The sequence below is a fragment of the Stenella coeruleoalba genome, assembly GCF_951394435.1.
Source record: "Stenella coeruleoalba genome assembly, chromosome: 3".
NCBI lineage: Eukaryota > Metazoa > Chordata > Mammalia > Artiodactyla > Delphinidae > Stenella > Stenella coeruleoalba.
Window position 1 is genome coordinate 155,234,284 of NC_137148.1, and position 19,022 is coordinate 155,253,305.

General features: G+C 41.8%; 1 protein-coding gene across 1 annotated transcript in view; it reads right to left on the reverse strand.

The window, feature by feature from the left end:
• The window catches only part of COL23A1 (collagen type XXIII alpha 1 chain), a gene marked incomplete at its 5' end in the record, with an annotated part of 360,721 nt that overhangs the window by 250,461 nt on the left and 91,238 nt on the right, over positions 1–19,022 (reverse strand). The gene's annotated exons all lie outside the window — the stretch shown is intronic.

Genomic DNA, 19,022 nt, shown 5'->3' on the forward strand with positions numbered 1-19,022 from the left:
CAGTCACAAAAAAAGATAAATATTGTACGACTCCAATATCTAGAATAGGCAAATTCATAGAGACAGAAAGTAGAATAGAAGTTACCAGGAGCTGGGGCAAGGGGAAAATGGAGTTATTGTTTAACAGGGACAGAGTCTCAGTTGGGGAAGATGAAAAAGTTATGGAGATGGACAGTGATGAGGACTGTGCCAAATTGCGAATGTAATTAATGCCACAGAACTACACTTAAAAATGGTTAGAATGGTAAATTTTATCTTATGTATATTTTACCACAATAAAAAAATGTATACCAAAAACTCACAGAATTGTGGACAGTAAAACTTATGCAATAGTAATTAGAAAATTTAATTATTGTTTACTTAGAATGACATTAACAAAAACATGACAAGTTGAGAGACTGGTGAAGAAAGTGAAAAGCTTTATATTTAGCTATTTATAATAACACCTTTCTCCTGATTTAGAATAAGGGTCTATATCTTTATTTTGTACTGGGCCTCATAAATGAGTAGCTGACCTTGCTGAAAAGTTAGAATTTTCAGGCCACATGGAATTTTTACTGTAATTGCATTAAATTCCACTTTTATTCTAAGATCAATAATAAACATTAGAGTTTTGAGAGAAAAAAATTCACAGAATTGAACAACGAAAAGGGTGAATTTTACTGTATGTAAATTATACCTCAATGTGCTTGACTTTTATAAAAAAAAATCACCACTTTCAATCCTTTTTGGACAAGTTAATAATTTATAATAATTTGTTCCTTCCCTCTCCTTCATCACCCCGCTGAGCTTTAAACAGAAACAGGGAGATAAAGAAAGAGACAGAGAGAGGGAGGGAGAGATTTCTAAAAGACAAAGTGACGTTTCCCAGAACTCAGGGACCTATCCCTCATCCTCATGGCCCCCTTCTCCCTTCTTCGCCAGCCTCTCCCAATCACACAGTTCAAGCCGGTCCAGGCCCCAGGAGGAAGACTTTCCTCCTCCTCGTCTCAATTACAAACTGCCTGAGAAGGACGGCCCCACCTGCATGAGCTCCCAACCAGGGACAATCAGCTTTGGCCTGTGGCAGGGTCACCCAGCAGACATGGCTTCCCATGGACGAGGGGGATTTGTGCACCAGGCAGCCACCCGCTGCCTACAGACAAAGGCTAAACCCTCACAACCACATTCAAGGATCTGCAAGATCTGGCCCTAACACTTCTGTCTAAACCAAAGATGGAAACTGAAATGTAGGCAGGTAGCATCAGTGGGCCGGGAGCAAGACCACAAAGGGTGGGAGTGACTGGGGCAAAGTGGGGAGTCCAAAAGGCATTCTGATTAAAAACAAATATTTTGATTATTCGTCCATGAAAAGGAATTTAAGTGCTGACACATGCTACAACATGATGAACCTTGACAACATTATACAAAGTGAAAGAAGCCAGACACAAAAGGCCACGGACTGTATGATTCTGCTTACACGGAGCAGGTTAATTTATACCCAGAATAGGCAAATTTATAGAGAAAAAAGCAGGGGCTTGGAGGAGAAGGAAATGTGGAACAACTGCTTAATGGGTACAGGGTTTCCTTTTGGGGTGAAGAAAATGTACTATGACTAAACAGAGGTGACATTTGCACAATGTTGTAAGTACACTTAATGCCACTGAATCATATACTTTAAAATGGTCAATTTTATATGTATTTTACCACAGTATAAAAAAATAATTTTGTGACACTGTGCAAGCCAAAAAGGGCCACGCTTGGCTGCCCGTTTTTCCCCTATTTCCACTCACTGGCGGCCAGGTCGTTGCACACATGCTCCATCCCAGACACACAGCTCAGTCCCTGCTCCCGACAGGCAGAGCTTAAAGGCCTCCCCACCTCAGCAAACGCGTGCCTCGACTATGTCTTCCTGCCTTCTCCCCACCGGACAAGGTCTTTTATTCCAGCTCAAGACCCCCATCCCAGTCCCTGGCCAGTGTCAGCCACCCCTCCCCCTCAGAGGCCCCAACTCACTACAGGGGATCCTGAGGGGTCTTTGGCTTGGGGGTCAAGAGCACGGCCCCAAGAGCCTGGCTATGTGCAACAGAACACCAGCTCCAACATTTACTATCTTTTGACCTTGGTGAAGTTACTGAACTTCTCTGTGCCTCAGTTTCCTCATCTGTAAAATGGTGATAATAGTAATGCTTATCTCACAGGGTTACCGTAAGGATAGATGACTTAATTCATGTAAAGTGTTTAGAATAGTGCCTGGCATTTAGTAAGCACCACATGTTATCTATCCTATAAACTGTTAACTGGTGCTATATGTGTAGGTCTCCCACCCTTAAAATATAAATTTCTGTGGGCAGGGATTCTGATTTGGGATCCCCATTTTCCCGCATTTCACAGGGATAGGCACTGAATGAATGAATGCTCTGCTCCTCACTGGGAGGGAAAGGAGATGATCTCCAGGGGCCCTTAGCTCAATGTTCTGTGGATCTTGGAGCCCAAGAGATTTAGAAATACCTTCCACACCAGAAACCCTCCCTTATCAATCTATAGATGCAGACCAAATGGAACCACTCCTCCCAGCTCCACAAGCAGGGGGTTTACCAGGTCTCCAGCTTTTCTTTGAGAAGAACACACACTTTGTAGTAAATTCGGGGCTATTCCAATATTGCAAACTCAGTTCTTACCAAAGGAGCCATGGGCAAGCAGGAATTCCTGCCCCACGGGAGGGCTCTGTCCACAGGGTCACCCAGCCTCTCGCATGGCCAGCAGCACTGCCCCTCTTGGGCACAACCTTCACGTCAGTATTAAAGTGACTCTGCGGGAGTAGCTTCTAGAGACCTTGGGCCCCACAGCCCTGCCAACCCCTCTGGCAGTCCCCACATTTCAAGGGTTCCAGAGAGGCAGGTTCAAGGAAAGAACTTTTTCCCTGTTGGCCCATCTGGACCTGGGTGGGCCAGAGGTGACCAGCGGATCTGACATCTGGAGCCACAGGGGCTTCAGGCAAAGGATCTCTGGTCCTCCCAAAGCACAGCTGCCAACCCCAGGGAGCCATCTTCCCTGGGCTGGTGGGCTGAGCACCACCAGCATTTGGCAGGGTCTTCTTCAGGAGGAACCAAACCCTACCAGTTAAGGCCAAAGCCTGCAATCATGCCAAGCCACAAGTCACTGCCAATCTAAAACCCATTTCTTTCACAAATCCCAGAACAGACTTTTTTCAGGTATAAGTTGCCAATGTGAACATAATTGCCACTACTTAAAAAAGTACAACTTAAGCCCCCCCTTTCCTGTGGGTGGAAACAGGAGGGTTTGTTTTGGCAGTCTGGTCTGTTTCAATCCAACTATTAGAGAAACCACAGCGAGGCAGGGGTGAAAGGTATATAGGAGTGGGGATTAGGTCTGGTTTTGTAATACCCCAACGGGTCTCAACTATATCAAGAGGGGACTGTGAAGATCTTAAATCATTCTTCAGCTAAAATTAGCTTTCATTTGCGCACAAGGGCACATTCGGTTTTGATTCAGTAGACATTTATGAAGGGTTGACCAAGCCAGACATCATTGAGCCCTTCATACGAGAGGTGAGGGAACAGGCAGGGGGGTGGCTCAACAAAGCAGGTCACATGCCATGAAAGTGATGGGTTGGGAGGGTAGTTGGCATTATGGACTGAATTGTGTTTCCTCAGAATTCATATCTTGAAGCCCTAGTCCCCAGTGTGACTGTATTTGGAAATGGGACCTTTAAGGAGGTAGATGAGGTTAAATGAGGTCATAAGGTTGGGGCCCTGATCCAATAGAACTGGTGTCCTTATAAGAAGAGGAGGAGATGCCAGAGGACACTCTCTCTCTCTCTCTCTCTCTCTCTCTCTCTCTCTGGTGTGCACAGAGGAAAGGTCATGTGAGGACACAGCAAGAAGGTGAAGAAGGTGGTTGTCTACAACAAAAGGAGAGGGCTCTCACCAGACACCAAACCTGCTGGCACCTTGATCTTGGACTTCCAGTCTCCAGAGCTTTGAAAAAATACATTTCAGTTGTTTAAACACCCAGCCTGTGGTGTTCTGTTATGGCAGCCCCAGCAGATTAATTCAGTGGGTTACCACTCCAAAGGGGGCAAGCAGTCAGACTTCGGTGGCCACGCTAAGGCCACCTCTGCCTCAAAGGCACTGGGCAAGGGACACAGGCATCAAACACAGTGACCTGCTTCCCACTGGCACTCCAAATAAGAGAGCTCTGCTCCCTGGTACATTCCTAACACCTCCCAATAGTCCCACTTTCCACCTTATCCACCAATATTCAGTATCCTGTTAGCCACTGTGGTTCCTATCTAATCCCTGCCCCCACCATCAGGATGGATTCACAAGGATAACAATGAAGAAAGAATTTTTTTTCCTATCACCTGCATACACAGGTCCCAGTAAATCTAGAAACACATGTGGGTGGCATCAGAAGGCAGATGGCGATACTGAGCCTTTGACATCAATAATGGTGTGCCCATCGTCAAGGCTGGTCCTTGAAAAACTGGGGTCACCAGAGACTCTCCCAGGGTCCTGGCCTGCCCTCCTCCTGGCCTGCCCTCCTCCTGACCCTGCCAATTTGATCTGAGATTTTCCCAGGACTCAGCACATGGGCAGTGATCAGCCATCAACCTCTCCCTAGGCATGAGGCTGTGTACCTTGTACCACAGGCTCTCTGGGCCCATCCATCAACAGCAGGGACCCCACTGTTGCTAAGATGTCAAAGGTACACCCTGGTACAAGCTGGGATAGGACCACCAAGTAATTCAGAGAAGTTGGATTTTGGATTAAGTGGGCTAAATACTCTACTCATGGGGAGAACCAAAAATGGCCTGAATCAAGAGTGAAGAGAATGGTCTGATACAACCACAGACTTGGAGGGCCAGTCATGAACCTCAGAGGGGGAAGAAGCCTGAGGCATTACTGACTTGAATGACTGAATGAGTGAATAAAATGTTTTAACTGAGCAACATAAATCCTCTGGAAGGATGCTAGATGCCACTCTGAGATGGGGAAGAGACGGAGAGGTTGACAATGAGTGGGATATAGGGTACTGCTGCCCAGAGGTATGGCTGGGAAGGAATTCGCAACCATCAGATTATGGGAGAGCCTGGAACCACGAGGGTGGATGAAGTTGGCCAAGTAGAGTGGGAAGGGAAGGGGAAGGAAGGGAGAGAGGGCACACAGACCAAGACGGCAGCAAGTTGCAATAAGAAAGTAGTGGGTCTGAGCTAGAGATGCCCAGAGGATAAGTTCAGTATAAGATTGGTAAAAGTCCCCAGAATGTGACAGCTGGCGGGGCAGGGGTGGTGGTTCCAATGGTCACTTCTGTGTCCAATGTAGTCCCTACAGCAATAATACTTTTAAAAAGTAGTAATGATAATGGTTAACATTTGTGAGTGTTTTATATATGTTCTAAGCACTTTTCCCATATTTAATCTTTTAGTCCTCATAACAACTCTGGGGCACAGATATTATTACTCTTCCTATTTTACATACGAGGAAACTGAGACACAGAGAGGTTAAGTAACTTTGCTAAAGGTCACACAGTAAGTATATGGTGAGTGGTGAAGGGATATGAACCAGGCAGTTTAGCTTCAAAGCCCATGTTCTTAAGTACTTCATTTCATGTCTTTGCTCAGAGGGAGTGGTCAATAACTGTGACTCAGATGATGGGACAGGGCAGGAGTGAGAACTCAGAACGAGCTTGTCAAGGGTATCTCAGGTCTTCCATCTATAATATGGGGATGAAAATACCTACCCTTTTCACCTGCTGTGAACAGAATGTATGTTAGTCCACTCAACTCTTCTGGGAGAATGTCTTAGAATACCGAAGGTCTAGTTCTTACTCTTAAGCAGGGTGAAGCCCCAGGACAACACTCTACCCTTGGTCCACAATGAAGGTAAGCAGAGAATCCCAGTTCAGAACAATCTGGGCACTGCTGCCCAGAAGAGAGGGGAGCAATGGGAGGAATGCCTTTCTGTTCTACGGGAAGTTACGTTCACTTACTCATGGCTTGGGCATGAAGCTTCAGAAGTTGTAGCCAGATCAATATACATAAATATTTCAGATTACTTCTTCTCTTTAGATATTTTAAGAACACAAGGGAAGGAAATGTAAATGTAAAATGTTTATAAACTTTAACTTAATTTACTTATAACTTGCCTCTTTCCATAAAAGAGATACAGAGGTAGATAAGCTATACATACATACAAACCAGAAATCATGACTTTGAGAAAGAAGAGGAAGCCAGTCCTAATGAAACAGGAGGGAAGGGGGCAGAGCACAATCTTTAAAAGAATGACATAGCCCAAGGACATGACATAAACCAATTAGAACCAAATAGGTCCAAGACAGCAAACGGACTAGTTGACTTCCACTAGACCTTAAGCCTCAGGATATGCTCATTGTAACACATCAGCAAGCTAAATGACACACCCCCAGGTACCATGACAGTTCCAAGGCCAACCATAAAGGTCAAAAAGTAGGTGGTGGCCCAATTTCTGAAAATCCCCACCCCTTTCCCAAAATAGTTGGAATATCCCTCCCACTCATTAGCCTATGAAATTACCCACCCCTATAAAAACTGACAATCCCATACCCTGGTGCTGCTCTTGCCTTCTGAGATGGCCCACACTCCATCTGTGGAGTGTGTTTCTCTCTAAATAAATCTACTTCTTACCTATCACTTTGTCTCTCACTGAATTTTTTCTGCGATGAGACATTAAGAACCTGAACTTCATTAAGTCCTGAGACCAGGTGTGTGATGTCAATTAAAAGACCATGGGTTCAAGTCCCAATCTGGATTTTGGACCAATTCAAGTCCCAGTGCGTGGGTTCAAGTCCCAATCTGAGTTGCACGGTTTCAGAATCTCAGAGACAGAGTTTTGGGTGAAGTAGGAAAGGATAGCTTTATTACTTTGCCAGGCAAAGGCGGACACAGTGAAACCAAGTGGGGCCCCATGAGGCTCTCTGGCACGGAGGCCTCTTTTTTTGTCCCCCATTTTCTTATAGGCAAGACTCCAGCCTCTATGACCTTCCCTGGTTCCAAAGAGCAGATTTGAATGGTTGTTAATCAAGGGAGGAGCAGCCAAGAAACAACCTGAGGCAAGATTACAGGGACCAGAGAAGCTCATCAAGATGAGGAGACCCAACTGAGACCCTGCACACACCCTAATCTTGTCAGCAACTCCACCCTTGGAAAGCATTGTTATAAAACTCCTTATCAAATCTTCCTGGGTTGTGGACACATAGTTTTTTGAGGCAGGAGCCTGCTGTGTCCCCCTTTGCCTGGCAAAGTAATAAAACTATCCTTTTCTACTTCACCCAAAACTCTGTCTCTCAGTTTCAGCACTACTGTACAGAGAAGCTGAGCTTTTGGCATCAAGACTATGAGGAATTAACAGAAGTTGCAGGGGAGAATGTAGCTTCTATACATGAAAAATATAATGGCTGAAATAAAAAACTCAATAGATATGTTAAACAGCAGATTAGATAAAGCTGAATAGAGAATTAATAAAATGGACTATATACACAAATATATCACCAAGAATGTAATTGCATAAGACAGGGTATGAGTACAAATGTGCAATTAAGAGATATGGAGAACAGAATGAATCCTCAAAAGAAAGAATAGAAAAAATGGAGGAGAGGAAATATTTTTAAAAGATAATGTCTATGAATTTCCTAGGGTCAACAGGAAAAAAAATTAATCCACAACTCTAGGATGCAAAACATATTTCAAGTAAGATAAATAAAAAGAAATCCACACCTAAGTAAATCGAAACCACATAACACCAAAGGCAAAGAGAAGATTTCAAAAGTATCCACTTAAAAAGGCAGTTCACCTTTAAAGGAATGACAGTAGATTTTTCAACACAAACATTGGAAGCCAGCCATATCTTCAAAGTGTTAAAAAAAAAGACAAAAAAAACTGATGGTCTAAAATTGTGTGTTCAGTAAAAATATCAAGCCATACACTTAGTTTGTGCATCTTACTACTTACTAAGTTTACTTCAATTAAGAAAAATGAGAAGAATAGCAGTAGAGTGTGTATATTATAGACTGGTAGGAAACAAATGAAAAAAGAGAATATAAACAACAAAATAAATAATTAAACAAAAGGTGCAAAACAGAAAAGTCTAGAAAAGGGAGACAATTAGAAATCTTTTAAAGAGATAAAAGAAATAAGTCCAAATATCTCAGTAATTAGTACATATATAAGTAGAACCAAATTCATTAGTTAAAAGAAACAGATGAAAAAAAAAAAGAAACAGATGGACAATTGGATCATTAAAAAATCCAACTGTGTTCTTTTTATAGAAGACATGCCTAAAGCATAAGGACATGGAAATATTAAAAGCAAAAAACTGGGAAGAGATATACTTGACAAATACTAAAAAAAAACAATAACAACAAAACACACTATGAAACAAATATCAACACTCTCAGAAAGATAAGAAAAATGTATCCACGAAACAGGGACAAGATGCTATTTTAAAAATTAGAGAATAAAGAGAGCTCTTTTTATGGAAATGGGAAAAAAGAGTAACTTTACAGTGGGTAAACCAGACACATTACCTCAACCAGGTGATCAAGATTAACAACCAGAAGTAATGTCAATAGCATGTACCCTTGATATAATGTGATGAGAATGGTACTTTACCTTGGTGGTCTCCCTTCCAAAAATCCACAACCCAAGTCCAGTCACTAGAAAAACATCAAATGAATCCAAGTTGAGGGACATTCTATAAAATACATGACCATTACTCCTCAAAACTTTCAAAGTCATCAAAAATGAGGAAAGTCTAAGAAGCTGTCACAGGCAAGAGGAGCCTAAGGTGACATGACAGCTAAATGTAATATGGTATCCTGCATGGGATCCTGGAACAGAAAAAGGACATTACGTAAAAACCAAGTAAATCTGAATAAAGTTTAGAATTTAATTAATAATAATGTATCAATATTGGTTCACTAAATGAACAACTGTACCATCCTAAAGTAAGACATTAAAATAGGGGAAACTAGGTGTGGGGTACATGTGAACTCTCTACACTATCTTTGCAATTCTTCTGTAAACTAAAATCTATTCTAAAATTAAAGTGTTTATTACAAAAAGAGCTTTTTGAAATTCAAAGAACAATAGCAGAATCAAAAACTCATTAAAAGTGTTGAAAAATAGAGTTAAGATAACATCTTAGGAAATAGAGCAAAAATAAAAAGCTACTGAAAGTAAAATAGTAAAGATAAGCAACTTAGAAGGCAGTCCAACATCCAAATGATAAGAGTTTCAAGAAGAAAAAAACAGAGAAAAAAGGACAAGAGGAAGTCATCCTCTAAAATGAAATGAAATGAAATGAAATAAAATAAAATAAAATAAAATAAAATTTCCCAGAACTGAAGAATACAAATTTCCAATCCACTGAGTACTCAGCATAATAGGTCCTTTTAGAACACTGGGGACAGAGAGAAGACCACAAAAGTTTAAACTTCTCAACAACACTGAAAGCAAGAAGATACGGAGTGATTCATTCAAAAAGTGGTGGGGGTGGGGGTGGGATGAATTGGGAGATTGGGATTGACATATATACACTAATATGTATAAAATGGATAACTAATAAGAACCTGCTGTATAAAAAAATAAAATTCTAAAATTAAAAAAAATAATAAAATAAAATAAATAAGCAAAAAAACAAACAAAAAACCCCCAAATGCTGAAGGCATATGCTTTCTAATCTAGAATTCTAGACCCAGCCAAATTACCCATGAAATGTCAAAGTAAAATAATGATCTTTTCAGACATAAGAGATGTCAAAATGTTTTACTTTTTTTAAAAAAATGAAGGTTATTCTCCACCGAAATGAGAGGGTAAACTAAGAAAGATACAGGCATGAGATCCAGAAAATAGGAAATGTAATACAGGAAAAAAAATAAGGAACTCTCCAAAATAAAGACAAAACACTCTGGGATAATGACAGTTACCAAATATAAAGGGCAACCAGTCCAGATTGGAACAGAGTTAATGGCCAGGTGAATGAGATGTATCCATCATTATGCTTCTCACCACTGTACTGCTATTTAACCTGATGAAGCTCCTGGAGGATATGTTCCACAAAAGCAATGAAATAAATGAAGAAAGAGAAAGACACGAGACCCAAAGAATAAGACAAAAAGGGAATGCCATTGGATAACAATGTGGGAAGAATTAGCAACAGATACACACACAGACAAATGAACGAAATACAAATCCCAAGCAAATATTAATTTCAAGCAAAACAAAAAGAAACCAGGACACATTCTGAACTATAAATAATACTGGCACAGACTTAATAACACTAAATATTGATTTAAGTGAAAATTACATAAAAGCACATAGAAAGATGCTCAATATCGTTAGTCATTAGGGAAAATCACAATGGGATATCACTACACTACTGTTAGAATGGCTAAAATGTGAAAGGCTGACCATACCAAGTGTTGGTGAGGATGTGGAGGAATGGAACTTTCATACACTGCTGGTGGAAATGTATGATTACATTTACATAAAAATCTCATAAATTCATTCTAATTTAGAGTAAAAGAAAGCCAAACAGTGGTTGCTTGGGGCTAGAGGGAAGATGGGGAGCTGGAGGGAGGAAGGATTATAAAGGGGCAGGAAGAAACTTTTGGGGTGATGGATATGTTCATTTTCTTTACTGTGGAGATGGTTTCACAGTGTTCACGTATATATGTCAAAACTTATTCAAATGTACACTTTAAATATGTTTTCTTTATTGTACATCAATTTACATTCCAATGAGGCTGTTTAAAAACATGAAATTGGGCCTCTACCCTATAACATACACCAAAATCAATTCCAGGTGGATTAAGAATTTAAATGAGAAATAAAAATATTGAAAAGTTTAGAAGGAACTATGAAACATTATCTTTCTAAACTTGGGATAAGTAGTTATTTCTTAAACAAGAAACAAAAAGTACTCACCCTAAAAACAAAAAAGAAAGAAACGACTGATAAGTGAAATTACATTGAAATCAAGAACATCTGACAAAACAGGTGTCAAAAGCACCATAAAGGGCTTCCCTGGTGGTGCAGTGGTTGAGTCTGCCTGCCGATGCAGGGGACGTGGGTTCGTGCCCCGGTCCGGGAAGATCCCACATGCTGCGGAGTGGCTGGGCCCGTGAGCCATGGCCGCTGAGCCTGTGCATCCGGAGACTGTGCTCCGTAACGGGAGAGGCCACAACAGTGAGAGGCCCGCGTACCACAAAAAAAAAAAAAAAAAAAAAAAGAGCACCATAAAGAAATTTTTTTAAAAGCCCACAAACTAAGAAATAATATTTTCAATATTATTATACAAGGAGTGTTGAACTCCTTGACTAAGGATTAGTATTCAGAATACATAAAGAACACTTACAAGTCAATAAGGATTCCACTTCTAGGAAGACATGCTTCTTCCTAGACATGCTTCTAGGAGTGGACATGCTTTTTACTATTTCTTCCACTAAGAACACTGAAAAGCCCTGGGCATTATATATAAAACAATTCTATAGAGAACATACGAAGCCTCTTACAGTGGAGAGAAGAAGGAAGACTAGCAAGGTACCTCGGGACCCAAGGAACAACATAGTGGTGAGTTCCTGGGTTTTCTTTTTGCCTCACAGATCCCAGACTTGGAGCTGGAGAAGCCAGCAACCTAGAAACACCAAGGGGCACAGGCCAAAAGAGCCTCCAGCAGAAGCCTACTCTCTGTAGCCAAAGGACCAGGAAAGGGGCAGCCTGGCATGACAGAGGACTTTCAGACAACCCCTCTCTACTCCAACCAAACACTACAGGAAAAACAGTGACTCTACTCTCACCATTGCCCTCGAGGGCTGAGTGGGGAGCCTAGATTCCACCCTCACAAGGCCATGTATAAGGAGGCACCAACACCCCTGCTGGGGTGGTAGCAGAGAAGGCCAAGTAGGGAGCCAGGACATTCACCCAAGCCGACCAGTAATGAGCCCCCACCTGGGGTACTGCTGGAGTCCACACTGGGTACCGGAACTCCCACTGAGCTCAGCAGTCACATGGAGCCCCCGCCTCGGGTGTCAAGAGAGGCAGAGGAGGGAGGGCCTGACTTCCACCTCCACTCCCCTTCCCCTACCGGGGCAGTATGAGAAAGTGAGCTAAAACAGAAGTGTAAAGGAATCAAGAATTTAAAAACAAACAATCTGATGGGAAAATGGGCAAAATACATGAATAGAAAAGAGAAAAATAGTACTACCTCATTAGGCTGTTTTTATGATTAAACAATGTGTGTGCTTAAAATAGTTTCTCACACAATGAAAGCTGTAAACTAGAGGTGGTATTGTTGTTATTACTATTGCTGTTTCACAGGAAATGGCACACATAGCTTGAAAAACATGAAAAGATGCTCAACATGATTAGTAATCAGAAAAATGCTAATTAAAACCATCATGAGACAATAATTCGCACACTTTGCATACATTAGGTGACTAAAAATTAAGAGTCTACAGGAACACTTGCTCATTGCTAGTAGAGGATCAGTGACCACATCCACTTTGGAAAACAATCTGGAATTATCTTGAAAAGTTGAACATTCCCATAGTTGATGATCCAGCAACACCACTTCTACATAAACTCTAAAATTCTCACACACGTGCCAACAGATGTTCAGGAATGTTCCCAGCAACACTGTCCACAGTAACAAAAGACTGGAAAAACCCAACTGTCCATCAACATGCAAATATAATGGTAGTATATACACACGATGGAACAACAGCCAGCACCAATGACAAGTGAATTACAGCTACATGCAACAACACAGGGAGCCTTACAAACATAATGTTAAATCACAGAAGAGCACATTCAGAAACAGGAAGACCATAACCACTCAAACTAGAAAGAAGCAGTGTTCTATTTTTTTAAAAAGGAGGGAGAGATTAATTCATACAATGTCAATGTTATGAAAGATATAGAAAGTCTGTGGAAATGTTCCTGTTTAAACAATGCTAAGGATACACAGCTATTGTACATCTAGCACTGGAGGGAAAACATGTTATAAAGTGCATTATTAGGTCAATTTACTGAAGTTAAAAAACTGATGTGTTTAAGTAATAGAATACTCCTATTGTTAGAAAATACATATTGAAGTATTTAGGGGTGACATAATGTGACAGCCTCAAATGGCTCCCCAGAAAAACTCTGTGTGTGTGTGTGTGTGTGTGTGTGTGTGTGTGTGTGTGTGTGTGTGTGTGTGTGTGTGTGTGTGTGTGTGTGTGTGTGTGTGTAGGGAGGGGGGAGAAGCAGGGGAGAAGCAGGGAGAGAGAGAACAAGATCAAATGATAGGAGCTACTATAGAGGACTTCCGGGAAGATGGCGGAAGAGTAAGACGCGGAGATCACCTTCCTCCCCACAGATACACCAGAAATACATCTACGCGTGGAACAACTCCTACGGAGCACCTACTGAACGCTGGCAGAAGACCTCAGACCTCCCAAAAGGCAAGGAACCCCCCACGTACCTGGTTAGGGCAAAAGAAAAAACTAAACAGAGACAAAAGGATAGGGACGGGTCCTGCACCAGCGGGAGAGAGCTGTGAAGGAGGAAAAGTGTCCACACCCTAGGAGCCCCTTCGCGGGCGGAGACTTCGGGTGGCGGAGTGGGGGAGCTTGGGAGCCACGGAGGAGAGCACAGCAACAGGGGTGCGGAGGGCAAAGCGGACAGATTCCAGCGCAGAGGATCGGGCCGACCGGAACTCGCCAGCCGAGAGGCTTGTCTGCTCGCCCGCCGGGGCGGGCGGGACTGGGAGCTGAGGCTCCGGCTTTTGTCGGAGCGCCGGGAGAGGACTGGGGTTGGCGGCGTGAACACAGCCTGCAGGGCGTTAGTGCACCGCGAGAGAGTCCGGGGAAAAGTCTGGACCTGCCGAAGAGGCAAGAGACTTTTACGTCCCTCTTTGTTTCCTGGTGCACGAGGAGAGGGGATTAAGAACGCTGCTTGAGAGAGCTCCAGGGACGGGCGCTAGCCGCGGCTAGAAGTGCGGAGCCCAGAGACAGACATGAGACGCTAGGGCCGCTGCTGCCGCCACCAGGAGGCCTGTGTGCGAACACAGGTCACTAGCCACACGCCCTTCCGGGGAGCCTGTGCAGCCCGCCACTGCCGGGGTCCCGGGATCCAGGGACAACTCCCCCGGGAGAACGCACGGCGCGCCTCAGGCTGCAACGTCACGCCGGCCTCTGCCGCCGCAGGCCCGCCCCACACTCCGTGACCCTCCCTACCCCGCGGCCTGAGTGAGCCAGAGCCTCCGAATCAGCGGCTCCTTTAACCCCGTCCTGTCTGAGCAAAGAACAGACGCCCTCCGGCGACCTACACGCACAGGCGGGGCCAAATCCAAAGCTGAGCCCCTGGGAACTGTGAGAACAAAGAAGAGAAAGGGAAATCTCTCCCAGCAGCCTCAGGAGCAGCGGATTAAAGCTCCACAATCAACTTGATATACCCTGCATCTGTGGAATACCTGAATAGACAACGAATCATCCCAAATTAAGAAGCCCTGTGGATGAAAGGCTCTTGGGGCTGCAGCCAGGAGTCAGTGCTGTGCCTCTGAGGTGGGAGAACCAACTTCAGGACACTGGTCCACAAGAGGCCTCCCAGCTGCACATAATATCAAACAGCAAAAATCTCCGAGAGATCTCCATCTCAACGCCAGCACCCAGCTTCACTCAACGACCAGCAAGCCACCGGGCTGGACATCCTATGCCAAACAACTAGCAAGACAGGAACACAACCCCACCCATTAGCAGAGAGGCTGCCCAAAATCATAATAAGTCTACAGACACCCCAAAACACATCACCAGACGTGGACCTGCCCACCAGAAAGACAAGATCCAGCCTCATCCACCAGAACACAGGCCCTAGTCCCCTCCACCAGGAAGCCTACACAACCCACTGAACCAACCTTAGCCACTGGGGACAGACACAAAAAACAACAGGAACTACGAACCTTCAGCCTGCAAAAAAGGAGACCCCAAACACAGTAAGATAAGCAAAATGAAAAGACAGAAAAACACACCGCAGATGAAGGAGCAAGATAAAAACCCACCAGACCTAACAAATGAAGAGGAAATAGGCAGTCTACCTGAAAAAGAATTCAGAATAATGATACTAAGGTTGATCCGAAATCTTGGAGATAGAATGGACAATAGAATGGACAAAATGCAAGAATCAGTTAACAAGGACCTAGAAGAACTAAAGATGAAACAAGCAATTATGAACAACACAATAAATGAAATTAAAAGTACTCTAGATGGGATCAATAGCAGAATAACTGAGGCAGAAGAACGGATAAGTGACCTGGAAGATAAAATAGTGGAAATAACCAATGCAGAGCAGAATAAAGAAAAAAGAATGAAAAGAACTGAGGACAGTCTCAGAGACCTCTGGGACAACATTAAACGCACCAACATTCGAATTATAGGGATTCCAGAAGAAGAAGAGAAAAAGAAAGGGACTGAGAAAATATTTGAAGAGATTATAGTTGAAAACTTCCCTAATATGGGAAAGGAAATAGTTAATCAAGTCCAGGAAGCACAGAGAGTCCCATACAGGATAAATCCAAGGAGAAATACGCCAAGACACATATTAATCAAACTGTCAAAAATTAAATACAAAGAAAACATATTAAAAGCAGCAAGGGAAAAACAACAAATAACACATAAGGGAATCCCCATAAGGTTAACAGCTGATCTCTCAGCAGAAACCCTACAAGCCAGAAGGATGTGGCAGGACATACTGAAAGTGATGAAGGAGAAAAACCTGCAGCCAAGACTACTCTACCCAGCAAGGATCTCATTCAGATTTGATGGAGAAATTAAAACCTTTACAGACAAGCAAAAGCTGAGAGAGTTCAGCACCACCAAACCAGCTTTACAACAAATGCTAAAGGATCTTCTCTAGGCAAGAAACACAAGAGAAGGAAAAGACCTATAATAACGAACCCAAAACAATTTAGAAAATGGGAATAGGAACATACATATCGATAATTACCTTAAATGTAAATGGACTAAATGCTCCCACCAAAAGACACAGATTAGCTGAATGGATACAAAAACAAGACCCTTATATATGCTGTCTACAAGAGACCCACTTCAGACTCAGAGACACATACAGACTGAAAGTAAGGGGATGGAAAAAGATATTCCATGCAAATGGAAACCAAAAGAAAGCTGGAGTAGCAATTCTCATATCAGACAAAATAGACTTTAAAATAAGGACTATTAAAAGAGACAAAGAAGGACACTACATAATGATCAAGGGATCGATCCAAGAAGAAGATATAACAATTGTAAATATTTATGCACCCAACATAGGAGCACCTCAATACATAAGGCAAATACTAACAGCCATAAAAGGGGAAATTGACAGTAACACATTCATAGTAGGGGACTTAAACACCCCACTTTCACCCATGGACAGATCATCCAAAATGAAAATAAATAAGGAAACACAAGCTTTAAATGATACATTAAACAAGATGGACTTAATTGATATTTATAGGACACTCCATCCAAAAACAACAGAATACACATTTTTCTCAAGTGCTCATGGAACATTCTCCAGGATAGATCATATCTTAGGTCACAAAACAAGCCTTGGTAAATTTAAGAAAATTGAAATTGTATCAAGTATCTTTTCTGACCACAACGCCATGAGACTCGATATCAATTACAGGAAAAGATCTGTAAAAAATACAAACACATGGAGGCTAAACAATACACTACTTAATAATGAAGTGATCACTGAAGAAATCAAAGAGGAAATCAAAAAATACCTAGAAACAAATGACAATGGTGACACAACGACCCAAAACCTGTGGGATGCAGCAAAAGCAGTTCTAAGGGGGAAGTTTATAGCAATACAAGCCCACCTTAAGAAGCAGGAAACATGTCGAATAAACAACCTTACCTTGCACCTCAAGCAATTAGAGAAAGAAGAACAAAAAAACCCCAAAGTTAGCAGGAGGAAAGAAATCATAAAAATCAGATCAGAAATAAATGAAAAAGAAATGAAGGAAACGATAGCAAAGATCAATAAAACTAAAAGCTGGTTCTTTGAAAGGATAAACAAAATTGATAAACCATTAGCTAGACTCATCAATAAAAAAAGGGAGAAGACTCAAATCAATAGAATTAGAAATGAAAAAGGAGAAGTAACAACTGACACTGCAGAAATACAAAAGATCATGAGAGATTACTACAAGGAACTCTATGCCAATAAAATGGACAATCTGGAAGAAATGGACAAATTCTTAGAAAGGCACAACCTGCCAAGACTGAATCAGGAAGAAATAGAAAATATGAACAGACCAATCACAAGCACTGAAATTGAAACTGTGATTAAAAATCTTCCAACAAGCAAAAGCCGAGGACCAGATGGCTTCACAGGCGAATTCTATCAAACATTTAGAGAAGAGCTATCACCTATCCTTCTCAGACTCTTCCAAAATATAGCAGAGGGAGGAACACTCCCCAACTCATTCTACGAGGCCACCATCACCCTGATACCAAAACCAGACAAGGATGTCACAAAGAAAGAAAACTACAGGCCAATATCACTGATGAACATAGATGCAAAGATCCTCAACAAAATACTAGCAAACAGAATCCAACAGCACATTAAACGGATCATACACCATGATCAAGTGGGGTTTATTCCAGGAATGCAAGGATTCTTCAATATACGCAAATCAATCAACGTGATACACCATATTAACAAATTGAAGGAGAAAAACCATATGATCATCTCAATAGATGCAGAGAAAGCTTTTGACAAAATTCAACACCCATTTATGATAAAAACCCTGCAGAAAGTAGGCATAGAGGGAACTTTCCTCAACATAATAAAGGCCATATATGACAAGCCCACAGCAAACATCATCCTCAATGGTGAAAAACTGAAAGCATTTCCACTAAGATCAGGAACAAGACAAGGTTGCCCACTCTCACCACTCTTATTCAACATAGTTTTGGAAGTTTTAGCCACAGCAATCAGAGAAGAAAAGGAAATAAAAGGAATCCAAATCGGAGAAGAAGAAGTAAAGCTGTCACTGTTTGCAGATGACATGATCCTATACATAGAGAACCCTAAAGATGCTACCAGAAAACTACTAGAGCTAATCAATGAATTTGGTAAAGTGGCAGGATACAAAATTAATGCACAGAAATCTCTGGCATTCCTATATACTAATGATGAAGAATCTGAAAGTGAAATCAAGAAAACACTCCCATTTACTATTGCAACAAAAAGAATAAAATACCTAGGAATAAACCTACCTAAGGAGACAAAAGACCTGTATGCAGAAAATTATAAGACACTGATGAAAGAAATTAAAGATGATACAAATAGATGGAGAGATATACCATGTTCTTGGATTGGAAGAATCAACATTGTGAAAATGACTCTACTACCCAAAGCAATCTACAGATTCAATGCAATCCCTATGAAACTACCACTGGCATTTTTCACAGAACTAGAACAAAAAATTTCACAATTTGTATGGGAACACAAAAGACCCCGAATAGCCAAAGCAATCTTGAGAACGAAAAATGGAGCTGGAGGAATCAGGCTTCCTGACTTCAGACTATACTACAAAGCTACAGTAATCAAGACAGTATGGTACTGGCACAAAAACAGAAATATAGATCAATGGAACAGGATAGAAAGCCCAGAGATAAACCCACGCACATATGGTCACCTTATCTTTGACAAAGGAGGCAGAAATGTACAGTGGAGAAAGGACAGCCTATTCAATAAGTGGTGCTGGGAAAACTGGACAGCTACATGTAAAAGTATGAGATTAGATCACTCCCTAACACCATACACAAAAATAAGCTCAAAATGGATTAAAGACCTAAATGTAAGGCCAGAAACTATCAAACTCTTAGAGGAAAACATAGGCAGAACACTCTATGACATAAATCACAGCAAGGTCCTTTTTGACCCACCTCCTAGAGAAATGGAAATAAAAACAAAAATAAACAAATGG